The sequence below is a fragment of the Ascaphus truei genome, unplaced genomic scaffold (assembly GCF_040206685.1).
Source record: "Ascaphus truei isolate aAscTru1 unplaced genomic scaffold, aAscTru1.hap1 HAP1_SCAFFOLD_240, whole genome shotgun sequence".
NCBI lineage: Eukaryota > Metazoa > Chordata > Amphibia > Anura > Ascaphidae > Ascaphus > Ascaphus truei.
Window position 1 is genome coordinate 59,342 of NW_027455323.1, and position 15,517 is coordinate 74,858.

General features: G+C 41.7%; 35 non-coding genes across 35 annotated transcripts; all 35 read left to right on the top strand.

Moving 5' to 3' along the window:
* The first annotated feature begins 15 nt into the window (after window positions 1–15).
* LOC142478525 (5S ribosomal RNA) lies at window positions 16–134 on the top strand. Its single transcript, XR_012793259.1, has one exon. It is a non-coding gene; the product is annotated as a 5S ribosomal RNA (ribosomal RNA).
* A 286-nt stretch (window positions 135–420) lies between these two features.
* On the top strand, window positions 421–539 carry LOC142479418 (5S ribosomal RNA). The gene has a single exon (XR_012794110.1). It is a non-coding gene; the product is annotated as a 5S ribosomal RNA (ribosomal RNA).
* A 286-nt stretch (window positions 540–825) lies between these two features.
* LOC142478526 (5S ribosomal RNA) lies at window positions 826–944 on the top strand. Its single transcript, XR_012793260.1, has one exon. It is a non-coding gene; the product is annotated as a 5S ribosomal RNA (ribosomal RNA).
* A 286-nt stretch (window positions 945–1,230) lies between these two features.
* Window positions 1,231–1,349, top strand: LOC142478527 (5S ribosomal RNA). The gene has a single exon (XR_012793261.1). It is a non-coding gene; the product is annotated as a 5S ribosomal RNA (ribosomal RNA).
* Window positions 1,350–1,635: 286 nt separating this feature from the next.
* Window positions 1,636–1,754, top strand: LOC142479429 (5S ribosomal RNA). Its single transcript, XR_012794121.1, has one exon. It is a non-coding gene; the product is annotated as a 5S ribosomal RNA (ribosomal RNA).
* Window positions 1,755–2,040: 286 nt separating this feature from the next.
* Window positions 2,041–2,159, top strand: LOC142479682 (5S ribosomal RNA). The gene has a single exon (XR_012794365.1). It is a non-coding gene; the product is annotated as a 5S ribosomal RNA (ribosomal RNA).
* A 286-nt stretch (window positions 2,160–2,445) lies between these two features.
* On the top strand, window positions 2,446–2,564 carry LOC142479545 (5S ribosomal RNA). Its single transcript, XR_012794232.1, has one exon. It is a non-coding gene; the product is annotated as a 5S ribosomal RNA (ribosomal RNA).
* A 676-nt stretch (window positions 2,565–3,240) lies between these two features.
* On the top strand, window positions 3,241–3,359 carry LOC142479407 (5S ribosomal RNA). The gene has a single exon (XR_012794100.1). It is a non-coding gene; the product is annotated as a 5S ribosomal RNA (ribosomal RNA).
* Window positions 3,360–3,645: 286 nt separating this feature from the next.
* Window positions 3,646–3,764, top strand: LOC142478528 (5S ribosomal RNA). Its single transcript, XR_012793262.1, has one exon. It is a non-coding gene; the product is annotated as a 5S ribosomal RNA (ribosomal RNA).
* A 286-nt stretch (window positions 3,765–4,050) lies between these two features.
* Window positions 4,051–4,169, top strand: LOC142479441 (5S ribosomal RNA). Its single transcript, XR_012794133.1, has one exon. It is a non-coding gene; the product is annotated as a 5S ribosomal RNA (ribosomal RNA).
* A 286-nt stretch (window positions 4,170–4,455) lies between these two features.
* Window positions 4,456–4,574, top strand: LOC142479683 (5S ribosomal RNA). The gene has a single exon (XR_012794366.1). It is a non-coding gene; the product is annotated as a 5S ribosomal RNA (ribosomal RNA).
* Window positions 4,575–4,860: 286 nt separating this feature from the next.
* Window positions 4,861–4,979, top strand: LOC142479546 (5S ribosomal RNA). The gene has a single exon (XR_012794233.1). It is a non-coding gene; the product is annotated as a 5S ribosomal RNA (ribosomal RNA).
* A 676-nt stretch (window positions 4,980–5,655) lies between these two features.
* On the top strand, window positions 5,656–5,774 carry LOC142478529 (5S ribosomal RNA). Its single transcript, XR_012793263.1, has one exon. It is a non-coding gene; the product is annotated as a 5S ribosomal RNA (ribosomal RNA).
* A 286-nt stretch (window positions 5,775–6,060) lies between these two features.
* Window positions 6,061–6,179, top strand: LOC142478531 (5S ribosomal RNA). Its single transcript, XR_012793265.1, has one exon. It is a non-coding gene; the product is annotated as a 5S ribosomal RNA (ribosomal RNA).
* Window positions 6,180–6,465: 286 nt separating this feature from the next.
* On the top strand, window positions 6,466–6,584 carry LOC142479452 (5S ribosomal RNA). Its single transcript, XR_012794144.1, has one exon. It is a non-coding gene; the product is annotated as a 5S ribosomal RNA (ribosomal RNA).
* A 286-nt stretch (window positions 6,585–6,870) lies between these two features.
* LOC142479684 (5S ribosomal RNA) lies at window positions 6,871–6,989 on the top strand. The gene has a single exon (XR_012794367.1). It is a non-coding gene; the product is annotated as a 5S ribosomal RNA (ribosomal RNA).
* Window positions 6,990–7,275: 286 nt separating this feature from the next.
* On the top strand, window positions 7,276–7,394 carry LOC142479548 (5S ribosomal RNA). The gene has a single exon (XR_012794235.1). It is a non-coding gene; the product is annotated as a 5S ribosomal RNA (ribosomal RNA).
* Window positions 7,395–8,070: 676 nt separating this feature from the next.
* On the top strand, window positions 8,071–8,189 carry LOC142478532 (5S ribosomal RNA). Its single transcript, XR_012793266.1, has one exon. It is a non-coding gene; the product is annotated as a 5S ribosomal RNA (ribosomal RNA).
* Window positions 8,190–8,475: 286 nt separating this feature from the next.
* Window positions 8,476–8,594, top strand: LOC142478533 (5S ribosomal RNA). The gene has a single exon (XR_012793267.1). It is a non-coding gene; the product is annotated as a 5S ribosomal RNA (ribosomal RNA).
* A 286-nt stretch (window positions 8,595–8,880) lies between these two features.
* Window positions 8,881–8,999, top strand: LOC142478534 (5S ribosomal RNA). The gene has a single exon (XR_012793268.1). It is a non-coding gene; the product is annotated as a 5S ribosomal RNA (ribosomal RNA).
* Window positions 9,000–9,285: 286 nt separating this feature from the next.
* LOC142479463 (5S ribosomal RNA) lies at window positions 9,286–9,404 on the top strand. Its single transcript, XR_012794155.1, has one exon. It is a non-coding gene; the product is annotated as a 5S ribosomal RNA (ribosomal RNA).
* A 286-nt stretch (window positions 9,405–9,690) lies between these two features.
* Window positions 9,691–9,809, top strand: LOC142478535 (5S ribosomal RNA). Its single transcript, XR_012793269.1, has one exon. It is a non-coding gene; the product is annotated as a 5S ribosomal RNA (ribosomal RNA).
* A 286-nt stretch (window positions 9,810–10,095) lies between these two features.
* On the top strand, window positions 10,096–10,214 carry LOC142478536 (5S ribosomal RNA). The gene has a single exon (XR_012793270.1). It is a non-coding gene; the product is annotated as a 5S ribosomal RNA (ribosomal RNA).
* A 286-nt stretch (window positions 10,215–10,500) lies between these two features.
* LOC142478537 (5S ribosomal RNA) lies at window positions 10,501–10,619 on the top strand. The gene has a single exon (XR_012793271.1). It is a non-coding gene; the product is annotated as a 5S ribosomal RNA (ribosomal RNA).
* A 286-nt stretch (window positions 10,620–10,905) lies between these two features.
* LOC142479475 (5S ribosomal RNA) lies at window positions 10,906–11,024 on the top strand. Its single transcript, XR_012794166.1, has one exon. It is a non-coding gene; the product is annotated as a 5S ribosomal RNA (ribosomal RNA).
* Window positions 11,025–11,310: 286 nt separating this feature from the next.
* On the top strand, window positions 11,311–11,429 carry LOC142479165 (5S ribosomal RNA). Its single transcript, XR_012793895.1, has one exon. It is a non-coding gene; the product is annotated as a 5S ribosomal RNA (ribosomal RNA).
* Window positions 11,430–11,715: 286 nt separating this feature from the next.
* LOC142479203 (5S ribosomal RNA) lies at window positions 11,716–11,834 on the top strand. Its single transcript, XR_012793934.1, has one exon. It is a non-coding gene; the product is annotated as a 5S ribosomal RNA (ribosomal RNA).
* A 286-nt stretch (window positions 11,835–12,120) lies between these two features.
* On the top strand, window positions 12,121–12,239 carry LOC142479549 (5S ribosomal RNA). Its single transcript, XR_012794236.1, has one exon. It is a non-coding gene; the product is annotated as a 5S ribosomal RNA (ribosomal RNA).
* Window positions 12,240–12,525: 286 nt separating this feature from the next.
* On the top strand, window positions 12,526–12,644 carry LOC142479550 (5S ribosomal RNA). Its single transcript, XR_012794237.1, has one exon. It is a non-coding gene; the product is annotated as a 5S ribosomal RNA (ribosomal RNA).
* A 676-nt stretch (window positions 12,645–13,320) lies between these two features.
* LOC142479487 (5S ribosomal RNA) lies at window positions 13,321–13,439 on the top strand. Its single transcript, XR_012794177.1, has one exon. It is a non-coding gene; the product is annotated as a 5S ribosomal RNA (ribosomal RNA).
* A 286-nt stretch (window positions 13,440–13,725) lies between these two features.
* Window positions 13,726–13,844, top strand: LOC142478538 (5S ribosomal RNA). The gene has a single exon (XR_012793272.1). It is a non-coding gene; the product is annotated as a 5S ribosomal RNA (ribosomal RNA).
* Window positions 13,845–14,130: 286 nt separating this feature from the next.
* Window positions 14,131–14,249, top strand: LOC142478539 (5S ribosomal RNA). The gene has a single exon (XR_012793273.1). It is a non-coding gene; the product is annotated as a 5S ribosomal RNA (ribosomal RNA).
* Window positions 14,250–14,535: 286 nt separating this feature from the next.
* LOC142479182 (5S ribosomal RNA) lies at window positions 14,536–14,654 on the top strand. The gene has a single exon (XR_012793913.1). It is a non-coding gene; the product is annotated as a 5S ribosomal RNA (ribosomal RNA).
* A 286-nt stretch (window positions 14,655–14,940) lies between these two features.
* On the top strand, window positions 14,941–15,059 carry LOC142479499 (5S ribosomal RNA). The gene has a single exon (XR_012794188.1). It is a non-coding gene; the product is annotated as a 5S ribosomal RNA (ribosomal RNA).
* Window positions 15,060–15,345: 286 nt separating this feature from the next.
* Window positions 15,346–15,464, top strand: LOC142479166 (5S ribosomal RNA). Its single transcript, XR_012793896.1, has one exon. It is a non-coding gene; the product is annotated as a 5S ribosomal RNA (ribosomal RNA).
* Window positions 15,465–15,517: the final 53 nt, after the last annotated feature.

A 15,517-nucleotide genomic window follows, 5' to 3' on the forward strand; every position in this document is an offset into this window, starting at 1 on the left:
GAGACAGCAATCTCCACCTACGGCCATACTACCTTGACAGCGCCCGATCCCGTCAGATCTCGGAAGCTAAGCAGGGTGAGGCTTGATTAGTACTGGGTTGGGAGACTGCCTGGGAATACCAGGTGCTGTAGGGGTTTTTATTTTTCGCTTCCCTAATGAAAATATACATGGCATTCCTTGTAGCAAATGAAAATGTTTCATTTTTTACTACTTTTTTCCCGCAGTGGCAAAGAAATCTATCGTTTTTTCCTCTGAAAGTTCAACACAATGCAACCTTCCAAAATAGAATTCTGACATCAAGAATTCCGTCTATAGTACATTTGAGTGCACCTGTCATTTTCTCAGTCTCTGTGTATGCATGGAGCAAGATATAGGCTCATGGATTTAAGAATGAGAGGATATCATGAGACAGCAATCTCCACCTACGGCCATACTACCTTGAAAGCGCCCGATCCCGTCAGATCTCGGAAGCTAAGCAGGGTGAGGCTTGATTAGTACTGGGTTGGGAGACTGCCTGGGAATACCAGGTGCTGTGGGTGTTTTTATTTTTTGCTTCCCTAATGAAAATATACATGGCATTCCTTGCAGCAAATGAAAATGTTTCATTTTTTACTACTTTTTTCCCGCAGTGGCAAAGAAATCTATCGTTTTTTCCTCTGAAAGTTCAACACAATGCAACCTTCCAAAATAGAATTCTGACATCAAGAATTCCGTCTATAGTACATTTGAGTGCACCTGTCATTTTCTCAGTCTCTGTGTATGCATGGAGCAAGATATAGGCTCATGGATTTAAGAATGAGAGGATATCATGAGACAGCAATCTCCACCTACGGCCATACTACCTTGACAGCGCCCGATCCCGTCAGATCTCGGAAGCTAAGCAGGGTGAGGCTTGATTAGTACTGGGTTGGGAGACTGCCTGGGAATACCAGGTGCTGTAGGGGTTTTTATTTTTCGCTTCCCTAATGAAAATATACATGGCATTCCTTGCAGCAAATGAAAATGTTTCATTTTTTACTACTTTTTTCCCGCAGTGGCAAAGAAATCTATCGTTTTTTCCTCTGAAAGTTCAACACAATGCAACCTTCCAAAATAGAATTCTGACATCAAGAATTCCGTCTATAGTACATTTGAGTGCACCTGTCATTTTCTCAGTCTCTGTGTATGCATGGAGCAAGATATAGGCTCATGGATTTAAGAATGAGAGGATATCATGAGACAGCAATCTCCACCTACGGCCATACTACCTTGACAGCGCCCGATCCCGTCAGATCTCGGAAGCTAAGCAGGGTGAGGCTTGATTAGTACTGGGTTGGGAGACTGCCTGGGAATACCAGGTGCTGTAGGGGTTTTTATTTTTCGCTTCCCTAATGAAAATATACATGGCATTCCTTGCAGCAAATGAAAATGTTTCATTTTTTACTACTTTTTTCCCGCAGTGGCAAAGAAATCTATCGTTTTTTCCTCTGAAAGTTCAACACAATGCAACCTTCCAAAATAGAATTCTGACATCAAGAATTCCGTCTATAGTACATTTGAGTGCACCTGTCATTTTCTCAGTCTCTGTGTATGCATGGAGCAAGATATAGGCTCATGGATTTAAGAATGAGAGGATATCATGAGACAGCAATCTCCACCTACGGCCATACTACCTTGAAAGCGCCCGATCCCGTCAGATCTCGGAAGCTAAGCAGGGTGAGGCTTGATTAGTACTGGGTTGGGAGACTGCCTGGGAATACCAGGTGCTGTGGGTGTTTTTATTTTTTGCTTCCCTAATGAAAATATACATGGCATTCCTTGCAGCAAATGAAAATGTTTCATTTTTTACTACTTTTTTCCCGCAGTGGCAAAGAAATCTATCGTTTTTTCCTCTGAAAGTTCAACACAATGCAACCTTCCAAAATAGAATTCTGACATCAAGAATTCCGTCTATAGTACATTTGAGTGCACCTGTCATTTTCTCAGTCTCTGTGTATGCATGGAGCAAGATATAGGCTCATGGATTTAAGAATGAGAGGATATCATGAGACAGCAATCTCCACCTACGGCCATACTACCTTGACAGCGCCCGATCCCGTCAGATCTCGGAAGCTAAGCAGGGTGAGGCTTGATTAGTACTGGGTTGGGAGACTGCCTGGGAATACCAGGTGCTGTGGGTGTTTTTATTTTTTGCTTCCCTAATGAAAATATACATGGCATTCCTTGCAGCAAATTAAAATGTTTCATTTTTTACTACTTTTTTCCCGCAGTGGCAAAGAAATCTATCGTTTTTTCCTCTGAAAGTTCAACACAATGCAACCTTCCAAAATAGAATTCTGACATCAAGAATTCCGTCTATAGTACATTTGAGTGCACCTGTCATTTTCTCAGTCTCTGTGTATGCATGGAGCAAGATATAGGCTCATGGATTTAAGAATGAGAGGATATCATGAGACAGCAACCTCCACCTACGGCCATACTACCTTGAAAGCTCCCGATCCCGTCAGATCTCGGAAGCTAAGCAGGGTGAGGCTTGATTAGTACTGGGTTGGGAGACTGCCTGGGAATACCAGGTGCTGTAGGGGTTTTTATTTTTCGCTTCCCTAATGAAAATATACATGGCATTCCTCGCAGCAAATGAAAATGTTTCATTTCTTGCTACTTTTTTCCCGGAGTGGCAAAGAAATATATTGTTTTTTCCTCTGAAAGTTCAACACAATGCAACCTTCCAAAATAGAATTCTGACATCAAGAATTCCGTCTATAGTATATTTGAGTGCACCTGTCATTTTCTCAGTCTCTGATTTAATTTCTCCATTTAAGGTAATTCTTCAAGAATGTATTTTTTTAACGGTCACAATAATACACTTATGCCTCCCATGTCATTTAGAAATATATCATACAGGCCTCAGAACACTCAGCATGTTATATGGTGAGCTTGTGGCTCACAGAGTTGGGGTGTGCAGTGTTCAAGCTGATACTTGGAAGAGATAGTGAGTTCAAATCCAAACAGGAGGAGGTTGAATATAGGCACCTCTGAAATTTTTTACTACTTTTTTCCCGCAGTGGCAAAGAAATCTATCGTTTTTTCCTCTGAAAGTTCAACACAATGCAACCTTCCAAAATAGAATTCTGACATCAAGAATTCCGTCTATAGTACATTTGAGTGCACCTGTCATTTTCTCAGTCTCTGTGTATGCATGGAGCAAGATATAGGCTCATGGATTTAAGAATGAGAGGATATCATGAGACAGCAATCTCCACCTACGGCCATACTACCTTGAAAGCGCCCGATCCCGTCAGATCTCGGAAGCTAAGCAGGGTGAGGCTTGATTAGTACTGGGTTGGGAGACTGCCTGGGAATACCAGGTGCTGTAGGGGTTTTTATTTTTCGCTTCCCTAATGAAAATATACATGGCATTCCTTGCAGCAAATGAAAATGTTTCATTTTTTACTACTTTTTTCCCGCAGTGGCAAAGAAATCTATCGTTTTTTCCTCTGAAAGTTCAACACAATGCAACCTTCCAAAATAGAATTCTGACATCAAGAATTCCGTCTATAGTACATTTGAGTGCACCTGTCATTTTCTCAGTCTCTGTGTATGCATGGAGCAAGATATAGGCTCATGGATTTAAGAATGAGAGGATATCATGAGACAGCAATCTCCACCTACGGCCATACTACCTTGACAGCGCCCGATCCCGTCAGATCTCGGAAGCTAAGCAGGGTGAGGCTTGATTAGTACTGGGTTGGGAGACTGCCTGGGAATACCAGGTGCTGTAGGGGTTTTTATTTTTCGCTTCCCTAATGAAAATATACATGGCATTCCTTGCAGCAAATGAAAATGTTTCATTTTTTACTACTTTTTTCCCGCAGTGGCAAAGAAATCTATCGTTTTTTCCTCTGAAAGTTCAACACAATGCAACCTTCCAAAATAGAATTCTGACATCAAGAATTCCGTCTATAGTACATTTGAGTGCACCTGTCATTTTCTCAGTCTCTGTGTATGCATGGAGCAAGATATAGGCTCATGGATTTAAGAATGAGAGGATATCATGAGACAGCAATCTCCACCTACGGCCATACTACCTTGAAAGCGCCCGATCCCGTCAGATCTCGGAAGCTAAGCAGGGTGAGGCTTGATTAGTACTGGGTTGGGAGACTGCCTGGGAATACCAGGTGCTGTGGGTGTTTTTATTTTTTGCTTCCCTAATGAAAATATACATGGCATTCCTTGCAGCAAATGAAAATGTTTCATTTTTTACTACTTTTTTCCCGCAGTGGCAAAGAAATCTATCGTTTTTTCCTCTGAAAGTTCAACACAATGCAACCTTCCAAAATAGAATTCTGACATCAAGAATTCCGTCTATAGTACATTTGAGTGCACCTGTCATTTTCTCAGTCTCTGTGTATGCATGGAGCAAGATATAGGCTCATGGATTTAAGAATGAGAGGATATCATGAGACAGCAATCTCCACCTACGGCCATACTACCTTGACAGCGCCCGATCCCGTCAGATCTCGGAAGCTAAGCAGGGTGAGGCTTGATTAGTACTGGGTTGGGAGACTGCCTGGGAATACCAGGTGCTGTGGGTGTTTTTATTTTTTGCTTCCCTAATGAAAATATACATGGCATTCCTTGCAGCAAATTAAAATGTTTCATTTTTTACTACTTTTTTCCCGCAGTGGCAAAGAAATCTATCGTTTTTTCCTCTGAAAGTTCAACACAATGCAACCTTCCAAAATAGAATTCTGACATCAAGAATTCCGTCTATAGTACATTTGAGTGCACCTGTCATTTTCTCAGTCTCTGTGTATGCATGGAGCAAGATATAGGCTCATGGATTTAAGAATGAGAGGATATCATGAGACAGCAACCTCCACCTACGGCCATACTACCTTGAAAGCTCCCGATCCCGTCAGATCTCGGAAGCTAAGCAGGGTGAGGCTTGATTAGTACTGGGTTGGGAGACTGCCTGGGAATACCAGGTGCTGTAGGGGTTTTTATTTTTCGCTTCCCTAATGAAAATATACATGGCATTCCTCGCAGCAAATGAAAATGTTTCATTTCTTGCTACTTTTTTCCCGGAGTGGCAAAGAAATATATTGTTTTTTCCTCTGAAAGTTCAACACAATGCAACCTTCCAAAATAGAATTCTGACATCAAGAATTCCGTCTATAGTATATTTGAGTGCACCTGTCATTTTCTCAGTCTCTGATTTAATTTCTCCATTTAAGGTAATTCTTCAAGAATGTATTTTTTTAACGGTCACAATAATACACTTATGCCTCCCATGTCATTTAGAAATATATCATACAGGCCTCAGAACACTCAGCATGTTATATGGTGAGCTTGTGGCTCACAGAGTTGGGGTGTGCAGTGTTCAAGCTGATACTTGGAAGAGATAGTGAGTTCAAATCCAAACAGGAGGAGGTTGAATATAGGCACCTCTGAAATTTTTTACTACTTTTTTCCCGCAGTGGCAAAGAAATCTATCGTTTTTTCCTCTGAAAGTTCAACACAATGCAACCTTCCAAAATAGAATTCTGACATCAAGAATTCCGTCTATAGTACATTTGAGTGCACCTGTCATTTTCTCAGTCTCTGTGTATGCATGGAGCAAGATATAGGCTCATGGATTTAAGAATGAGAGGATATCATGAGACAGCAATCTCCACCTACGGCCATACTACCTTGACAGCGCCCGATCCCGTCAGATCTCGGAAGCTAAGCAGGGTGAGGCTTGATTAGTACTGGGTTGGGAGACTGCCTGGGAATACCAGGTGCTGTAGGGGTTTTTATTTTTCGCTTCCCTAATGAAAATATACATGGCATTCCTTGCAGCAAATGAAAATGTTTCATTTTTTACTACTTTTTTCCCGCAGTGGCAAAGAAATCTATCGTTTTTTCCTCTGAAAGTTCAACACAATGCAACCTTCCAAAATAGAATTCTGACATCAAGAATTCCGTCTATAGTACATTTGAGTGCACCTGTCATTTTCTCAGTCTCTGTGTATGCATGGAGCAAGATATAGGCTCATGGATTTAAGAATGAGAGGATATCATGAGACAGCAATCTCCACCTACGGCCATACTACCTTGACAGCGCCCGATCCCGTCAGATCTCGGAAGCTAAGCAGGGTGAGGCTTGATTAGTACTGGGTTGGGAGACTGCCTGGGAATACCAGGTGCTGTAGGGGTTTTTATTTTTCGCTTCCCTAATGAAAATATACATGGCATTCCTTGCAGCAAATGAAAATGTTTCATTTTTTACTACTTTTTTCCCGCAGTGGCAAAGAAATCTATCGTTTTTTCCTCTGAAAGTTCAACACAATGCAACCTTCCAAAATAGAATTCTGACATCAAGAATTCCGTCTATAGTACATTTGAGTGCACCTGTCATTTTCTCAGTCTCTGTGTATGCATGGAGCAAGATATAGGCTCATGGATTTAAGAATGAGAGGATATCATGAGACAGCAATCTCCACCTACGGCCATACTACCTTGAAAGCGCCCGATCCCGTCAGATCTCGGAAGCTAAGCAGGGTGAGGCTTGATTAGTACTGGGTTGGGAGACTGCCTGGGAATACCAGGTGCTGTGGGTGTTTTTATTTTTTGCTTCCCTAATGAAAATATACATGGCATTCCTTGCAGCAAATGAAAATGTTTCATTTTTTACTACTTTTTTCCCGCAGTGGCAAAGAAATCTATCGTTTTTTCCTCTGAAAGTTCAACACAATGCAACCTTCCAAAATAGAATTCTGACATCAAGAATTCCGTCTATAGTACATTTGAGTGCACCTGTCATTTTCTCAGTCTCTGTGTATGCATGGAGCAAGATATAGGCTCATGGATTTAAGAATGAGAGGATATCATGAGACAGCAATCTCCACCTACGGCCATACTACCTTGACAGCGCCCGATCCCGTCAGATCTCGGAAGCTAAGCAGGGTGAGGCTTGATTAGTACTGGGTTGGGAGACTGCCTGGGAATACCAGGTGCTGTGGGTGTTTTTATTTTTTGCTTCCCTAATGAAAATATACATGGCATTCCTTGCAGCAAATTAAAATGTTTCATTTTTTACTACTTTTTTCCCGCAGTGGCAAAGAAATCTATCGTTTTTTCCTCTGAAAGTTCAACACAATGCAACCTTCCAAAATAGAATTCTGACATCAAGAATTCCGTCTATAGTACATTTGAGTGCACCTGTCATTTTCTCAGTCTCTGTGTATGCATGGAGCAAGATATAGGCTCATGGATTTAAGAATGAGAGGATATCATGAGACAGCAACCTCCACCTACGGCCATACTACCTTGAAAGCTCCCGATCCCGTCAGATCTCGGAAGCTAAGCAGGGTGAGGCTTGATTAGTACTGGGTTGGGAGACTGCCTGGGAATACCAGGTGCTGTAGGGGTTTTTATTTTTCGCTTCCCTAATGAAAATATACATGGCATTCCTCGCAGCAAATGAAAATGTTTCATTTCTTGCTACTTTTTTCCCGGAGTGGCAAAGAAATATATTGTTTTTTCCTCTGAAAGTTCAACACAATGCAACCTTCCAAAATAGAATTCTGACATCAAGAATTCCGTCTATAGTATATTTGAGTGCACCTGTCATTTTCTCAGTCTCTGATTTAATTTCTCCATTTAAGGTAATTCTTCAAGAATGTATTTTTTTAACGGTCACAATAATACACTTATGCCTCCCATGTCATTTAGAAATATATCATACAGGCCTCAGAACACTCAGCATGTTATATGGTGAGCTTGTGGCTCACAGAGTTGGGGTGTGCAGTGTTCAAGCTGATACTTGGAAGAGATAGTGAGTTCAAATCCAAACAGGAGGAGGTTGAATATAGGCACCTCTGAAATTTTTTACTACTTTTTTCCCGCAGTGGCAAAGAAATCTATCGTTTTTTCCTCTGAAAGTTCAACACAATGCAACCTTCCAAAATAGAATTCTGACATCAAGAATTCCGTCTATAGTACATTTGAGTGCACCTGTCATTTTCTCAGTCTCTGTGTATGCATGGAGCAAGATATAGGCTCATGGATTTAAGAATGAGAGGATATCATGAGACAGCAATCTCCACCTACGGCCATACTACCTTGACAGCGCCCGATCCCGTCAGATCTCGGAAGCTAAGCAGGGTGAGGCTTGATTAGTACTGGGTTGGGAGACTGCCTGGGAATACCAGGTGCTGTAGGGGTTTTTATTTTTCGCTTCCCTAATGAAAATATACATGGCATTCCTTGCAGCAAATGAAAATGTTTCATTTTTTACTACTTTTTTCCCGCAGTGGCAAAGAAATCTATCGTTTTTTCCTCTGAAAGTTCAACACAATGCAACCTTCCAAAATAGAATTCTGACATCAAGAATTCCGTCTATAGTACATTTGAGTGCACCTGTCATTTTCTCAGTCTCTGTGTATGCATGGAGCAAGATATAGGCTCATGGATTTAAGAATGAGAGGATATCATGAGACAGCAATCTCCACCTACGGCCATACTACCTTGACAGCGCCCGATCCCGTCAGATCTCGGAAGCTAAGCAGGGTGAGGCTTGATTAGTACTGGGTTGGGAGACTGCCTGGGAATACCAGGTGCTGTAGGGGTTTTTATTTTTCGCTTCCCTAATGAAAATATACATGGCATTCCTTGCAGCAAATGAAAATGTTTCATTTTTTACTACTTTTTTCCCGCAGTGGCAAAGAAATCTATCGTTTTTTCCTCTGAAAGTTCAACACAATGCAACCTTCCAAAATAGAATTCTGACATCAAGAATTCCGTCTATAGTACATTTGAGTGCACCTGTCATTTTCTCAGTCTCTGTGTATGCATGGAGCAAGATATAGGCTCATGGATTTAAGAATGAGAGGATATCATGAGACAGCAATCTCCACCTACGGCCATACTACCTTGACAGCGCCCGATCCCGTCAGATCTCGGAAGCTAAGCAGGGTGAGGCTTGATTAGTACTGGGTTGGGAGACTGCCTGGGAATACCAGGTGCTGTAGGGGTTTTTATTTTTCGCTTCCCTAATGAAAATATACATGGCATTCCTCGCAGCAAATGAAAATGTTTCATTTCTTGCTACTTTTTTCCCGCAGTGGCAAAGAAATCTATCGTTTTTTCCTCTGAAAGTTCAACACAATGCAACCTTCCAAAATAGAATTCTGACATCAAGAATTCCGTCTATAGTACATTTGAGTGCACCTGTCATTTTCTCAGTCTCTGTGTATGCATGGAGCAAGATATAGGCTCATGGATTTAAGAATGAGAGGATATCATGAGACAGCAATCTCCACCTACGGCCATACTACCTTGAAAGCGCCCGATCCCGTCAGATCTCGGAAGCTAAGCAGGGTGAGGCTTGATTAGTACTGGGTTGGGAGACTGCCTGGGAATACCAGGTGCTGTGGGTGTTTTTATTTTTTGCTTCCCTAATGAAAATATACATGGCATTCCTTGCAGCAAATTAAAATGTTTCATTTTTTACTACTTTTTTCCCGCAGTGGCAAAGAAATCTATCGTTTTTTCCTCAGAAAATTCAACACAATGCAACCTTCCAAAATAGAATTCTGACATCAAGAATTCCGTCTATAGTACATTTGAGTGCACCTGTCATTTTCTCAGTCTCTGTGTATGCATGGAGCAAGATATAGGCTCATGGATTTAAGAATGAGAGGATATCATGAGACAGCAATCTCCACCTACGGCCATACTACCTTGACAGCGCCCGATCCCGTCAGATCTCGGAAGCTAAGCAGGGTGAGGCTTGATTAGTACTGGGTTGGGAGACTGCCTGGGAATACCAGGTGCTGTAGGGGTTTTTATTTTTCGCTTCCCTAATGAAAATATACATGGCATTCCTCGCAGCAAATGAAAATGTTTCATTTCTTGCTACTTTTTTCCCGCAGTGGCAAAGAAATCTATCGTTTTTTCCTCTGAAAGTTCAACACAATGCAACCTTCCAAAATAGAATTCTGACATCAAGAATTCCGTCTATAGTACATTTGAGTGCACCTGTCATTTTCTCAGTCTCTGTGTATGCATGGAGCAAGATATAGGCTCATGGATTTAAGAATGAGAGGATATCATGAGACAGCAATCTCCACCTACGGCCATACTACCTTGACAGCGCCCGATCCCGTCAGATCTCGGAAGCTAAGCAGGGTGAGGCTTGATTAGTACTGGGTTGGGAGACTGCCTGGGAATACCAGGTGCTGTAGGGGTTTTTATTTTTCGCTTCCCTAATGAAAATATACATGGCATTCCTCGCAGCAAATGAAAATGTTTCATTTCTTGCTACTTTTTTCCCGCAGTGGCAAAGAAATCTATCGTTTTTTCCTCTGAAAGTTCAACACAATGCAACCTTCCAAAATAGAATTCTGACATCAAGAATTCCGTCTATAGTACATTTGAGTGCACCTGTCATTTTCTCAGTCTCTGTGTATGCATGGAGCAAGATATAGGCTCATGGATTTAAGAATGAGAGGATATCATGAGACAGCAATCTCCACCTACGGCCATACTACCTTGACAGCGCCCGATCCCGTCAGATCTCGGAAGCTAAGCAGGGTGAGGCTTGATTAGTACTGGGTTGGGAGACTGCCTGGGAATACCAGGTGCTGTAGGGGTTTTTATTTTTCGCTTCCCTAATGAAAATATACATGGCATTCCTCGCAGCAAATGAAAATGTTTCATTTCTTGCTACTTTTTTCCCGCAGTGGCAAAGAAATCTATCGTTTTTTCCTCTGAAAGTTCAACACAATGCAACCTTCCAAAATAGAATTCTGACATCAAGAATTCCGTCTATAGTACATTTGAGTGCACCTGTCATTTTCTCAGTCTCTGTGTATGCATGGAGCAAGATATAGGCTCATGGATTTAAGAATGAGAGGATATCATGAGACAGCAATCTCCACCTACGGCCATACTACCTTGAAAGCGCCCGATCCCGTCAGATCTCGGAAGCTAAGCAGGGTGAGGCTTGATTAGTACTGGGTTGGGAGACTGCCTGGGAATACCAGGTGCTGTGGGTGTTTTTATTTTTTGCTTCCCTAATGAAAATATACATGGCATTCCTTGCAGCAAATGAAAATGTTTCATTTTTTACTACTTTTTTCCCGCAGTGGCAAAGAAATCTATCGTTTTTTCCTCAGAAAGTTCAACACAATGCAACCTTCCAAAATAGAATTCTGACATCAAGAATTCCGTCTATAGTACATTTGAGTGCACCTGTCATTTTCTCAGTCTCTGTGTATGCATGGAGCAAGATATAGGCTCATGGATTTAAGAATGAGAGGATATCATGAGACAGCAATCTCCACCTACGGCCATACTACCTTGACAGTGCCCGATCCCGTCAGATCTCGGAAGCTAAGCAGGGTGAGGCTTGATTAGTACTGGGTTGGGAGACTGCCTGGGAATACCAGGTGCTGTAGGGGTTTTTATTTTTCGCTTCCCTAATGAAAATATACATGGCATTCCTCGCAGCAAATGAAAATGTTTCATTTCTTGCTACTTTTTTCCCGCAGTGGCAAAGAAATCTATCGTTTTTTCCTCTGAAAGTTCAACACAATGCAACCTTCCAAAATAGAATTCTGACATCAAGAATTCCGTCTATAGTACATTTGAGTGCACCTGTCATTTTCTCAGTCTCTGTGTATGCATGGAGCAAGATATAGGCTCATGGATTTAAGAATGAGAGGATATCATGAGACAGCAATCTCCACCTACGGCCATACTACCTTGACAGCGCCCGATCCCGTCAGATCTCGGAAGCTAAGCAGAGTGAGGCTTGATTAGTACTGGGTTGGGAGACTGCCTGGGAATACCAGGTGCTGTGGGTGTTTTTATTTTTTGCTTCCCTAATGAAAATATACATGGCATTCCTTGCAGCAAATGAAAATGTTTCATTTTTTACTACTTTTTTCCCGCAGTGGCAAAGAAATATATCGTTTTTTCCTCAGAAAGTTCAACACAATGCAACCTTCCAAAATAGAATTCTGACATCAAGAATTCCGTCTATAGTACATTTGAGTGCACCTGTCATTTTCTCAGTCTCTGTGTATGCATGGAGCAAGATATAGGCTCATGGATTTAAGAATGAGAGGATATCATGAGACAGCAACCTCCACCTACGGCCATACTACCTTGAAAGCTCCCGATCCCGTCAGATCTCGGAAGCTAAGCAGGGTGAGGCTTGATTAGTACTGGGTTGGGAGACTGCCTGGGAATACCAGGTGCTGTAGGGGTTTTTATTTTTCGCTTCCCTAATGAAAATATACATGGCATTCCTCGCAGCAAATGAAAATGTTTCATTTCTTGCTACTTTTTTCCCGGAGTGGCAAAGAAATATATTGTTTTTTCCTCAGAAAGTTCAACACAATGCAACCTTCCAAAATAGAATTCTGACATCAAGAATTCCGTCTATAGTACATTTGAGTGCACCTGTCATTTTCTCAGTCTCTGTGTATGCATGGAGCAAGATATAGGCTCATGGATTTAAGAATGAGAGGATATCATGAGACAGCAACCTCCACCTACGGCCATACTACCTTGAAAGCTCCCGATCCCGTCAGATCTCGGAAGCTAAGCAGGGTGAGGCTTGATTAGTACTGGGTTGGGAGACTGCCTGGGAATACCAGGTGCTGTAGGGGTTTTTATTTTTCGCTTCCCTAATGAAAATATACATGGCATTCCTCGCAGCAAATGAAAATGTTTCATTTCTTGCTACTTTTTTCCCGGAGTGGCAAAGAAATATATTGTTTTTTCCTCTGAAAGTTCAACACAATGCAACCTTCCAAAATAGAATTCTGACATCAAGAATTCCGTCTATAGTATATTTGAGTGCACCTGTCATTTTCTCAGTCTCTGATTTAATTTCTCCATTTAAGGTAATTCTTCAAGAATGTATTTTTTTAACGGTCACAATAATACACTTATGCCTCCCATGTCATTTAGAAATATATCATACAGGCCTCAGAACACTCAGCATGTTATATGGTGAGCTTGTGGCTCACAGAGTTGGGGTGTGCAGTGTTCAAGCTGATACTTGGAAGAGATAGTGAGTTCAAATCCAAACAGGAGGAGGTTGAATATAGGCACCTCTGAAATTTTTTACTACTTTTTTCCCGCAGTGGCAAAGAAATATATCGTTTTTTCCTCTGAAAGTTCAACACAATGCAACCTTCCAAAATAGAATTCTGACATCAAGAATTCCGTCTATAGTACATTTGAGTGCACCTGTCATTTTCTCAGTCTCTGTGTATGCATGGAGCAAGATATAGGCTCATGGATTTAAGAATGAGAGGATATCATGAGACAGCAATCTCCACCTACGGCCATACTACCTTGAAAGCGCCCGATCCCGTCAGATCTCGGAAGCTAAGCAGGGTGAGGCTTGATTAGTACTGGGTTGGGAGACTGCCTGGGAATACCAGGTGCTGTGGGTGTTTTTATTTTTTGCTTCCCTAATGAAAATATACATGGCATTCCTTGCAGCAAATTAAAATGTTTCATTTTTTACTACTTTTTTCCCGCAGTGGCAAAGAAATATATCGTTTTTTCCTCAGAAAGTTCAACACAATGCAACCTTCCAAAATAGAATTCTGACATCAAGAATTCCGTCTATAGTACATTTGAGTGCACCTGTCATTTTCTCAGTCTCTGTGTATGCATGGAGCAAGATATAGGCTCATGGATTTAAGAATGAGAGGATATCATGAGACAGCAATCTCCACCTACGGCCATACTACCTTGACAGCGCCCGATCCCGTCAGATCTCGGAAGCTAAGCAGGGTGAGGCTTGATTAGTACTGGGTTGGGAGACTGCCTGGGAATACCAGGTGCTGTAGGGGTTTTTATTTTTCGCTTCCCTAATGAAAATATACATGGCATTCCTCGCAGCAAATGAAAATGTTTCATTTCTTGCTACTTTTTTCCCGCAGTGGCAAAGAAATATATCGTTTTTTCCTCTGAAAGTTCAACACAATGCAACCTTCCAAAATAGAATTCTGACATCAAGAATTCCGTCTATAGTACATTTGAGTGCACCTGTCATTTTCTCAGTCTCTGTGTATGCATGGAGCAAGATATAGGCTCATGGATTTAAGAATGAGAGGATATCATGAGACAGCAATCTCCACCTACGGCCATACTACCTTGACAGCGCCCGATCCCGTCAGATCTCGGAAGCTAAGCAGGGTGAGGCTTGATTAGTACTGGGTTGGGAGACTGCCTGGGAATACCAGGTGCTGTAGGGGTTTTTATTTTTCGCTTCCCTAATGAAAATATACATGGCATTCCTCGCAGCAAATGAAAATGTTTCATTTCTTGCTCCTTTTTTCCCGCAGTGGCAAAGAAATCTATCGTTTTTTCCTCTGAAAGTTCAACACAATGCAACCTTCCAAAATAGAATTCTGACATCAAGAATTCCGTCTATAGTACATTTGAGTGCACCTGTCATTTTCTCAGTCTCTGTGTATGCATGGAGCAAGATATAGGCTCATGGATTTAAGAATGAGAGGATATCATGAGACAGCAATCTCCACCTACGGCCATACTACCTTGACAGCGCCTGATCCCGTCAGATCTCGGAAGCTAAGCAGGGTGAGGCTTGATTAGTACTGGGTTGGGAGACTGCCTGGGAATACCAGGTGCTGTAGGGGTTTTTATTTTTCGCTTCCCTAATGAAAATATACATGGCATTCCTCGCAGCAAATGAAAATGTTTCATTTCTTGCTACTTTTTTCCCGCAGTGGCAAAGAAATATATCGTTTTTTCCTCTGAAAGTTCAACACAATGCAACCTTCCAAAATAGAATTCTGACATCAAGAATTCCGTCTATAGTACATTTGAGTGCACCTGTCATTTTCTCAGTCTCTGTGTATGCATGGAGCAAGATATAGGCTCATGGATTTAAGAATGAGAGGATATCATGAGACAGCAATCTCCACCTACGGCCATACTACCTTGAAAGCGCCCGATCCCGTCAGATCTCGGAAGCTAAGCAGGGTGAGGCTTGATTAGTACTGGGTTGGGAGACTGCCTGGGAATACCAGGTGCTGTGGGTGTTTTTATTTTTTGCTTCCCTAATGAAAATATACATGGCATTCCTTGCAGCAAATGAAAATGTTTCATTTTTTACTACTTTTTTCCCGCAGTGGCAAAGAAATCTATCGTTTTTTCCTCAGAAAGTTCAACACAATGCAACCTTCCAAAATAGAATTCTGACATCAAGAATTCCGTCTATAGTACATTTGAGTGCACCTGTCATTTTCTCAGTCTCTGTGTATGCATGGAGCAAGATATAGGCTCATGGATTTAAGAATGAGAGGATATCATGAGACAGCAATCTCCACCTACGGCCATACTACCTTGACAGTGCCCGATCCCGTCAGATCTCGGAAGCTAAGCAGGGTGAGGCTTGATTAGTACTGGGTTGGGAGACTGCCTGGGAATACCAGGTGCTGTAGGGGTTTTTATTTTTCGCTTCCCTAATGAAAATATACATGGCATTCCTCGCAGCAAA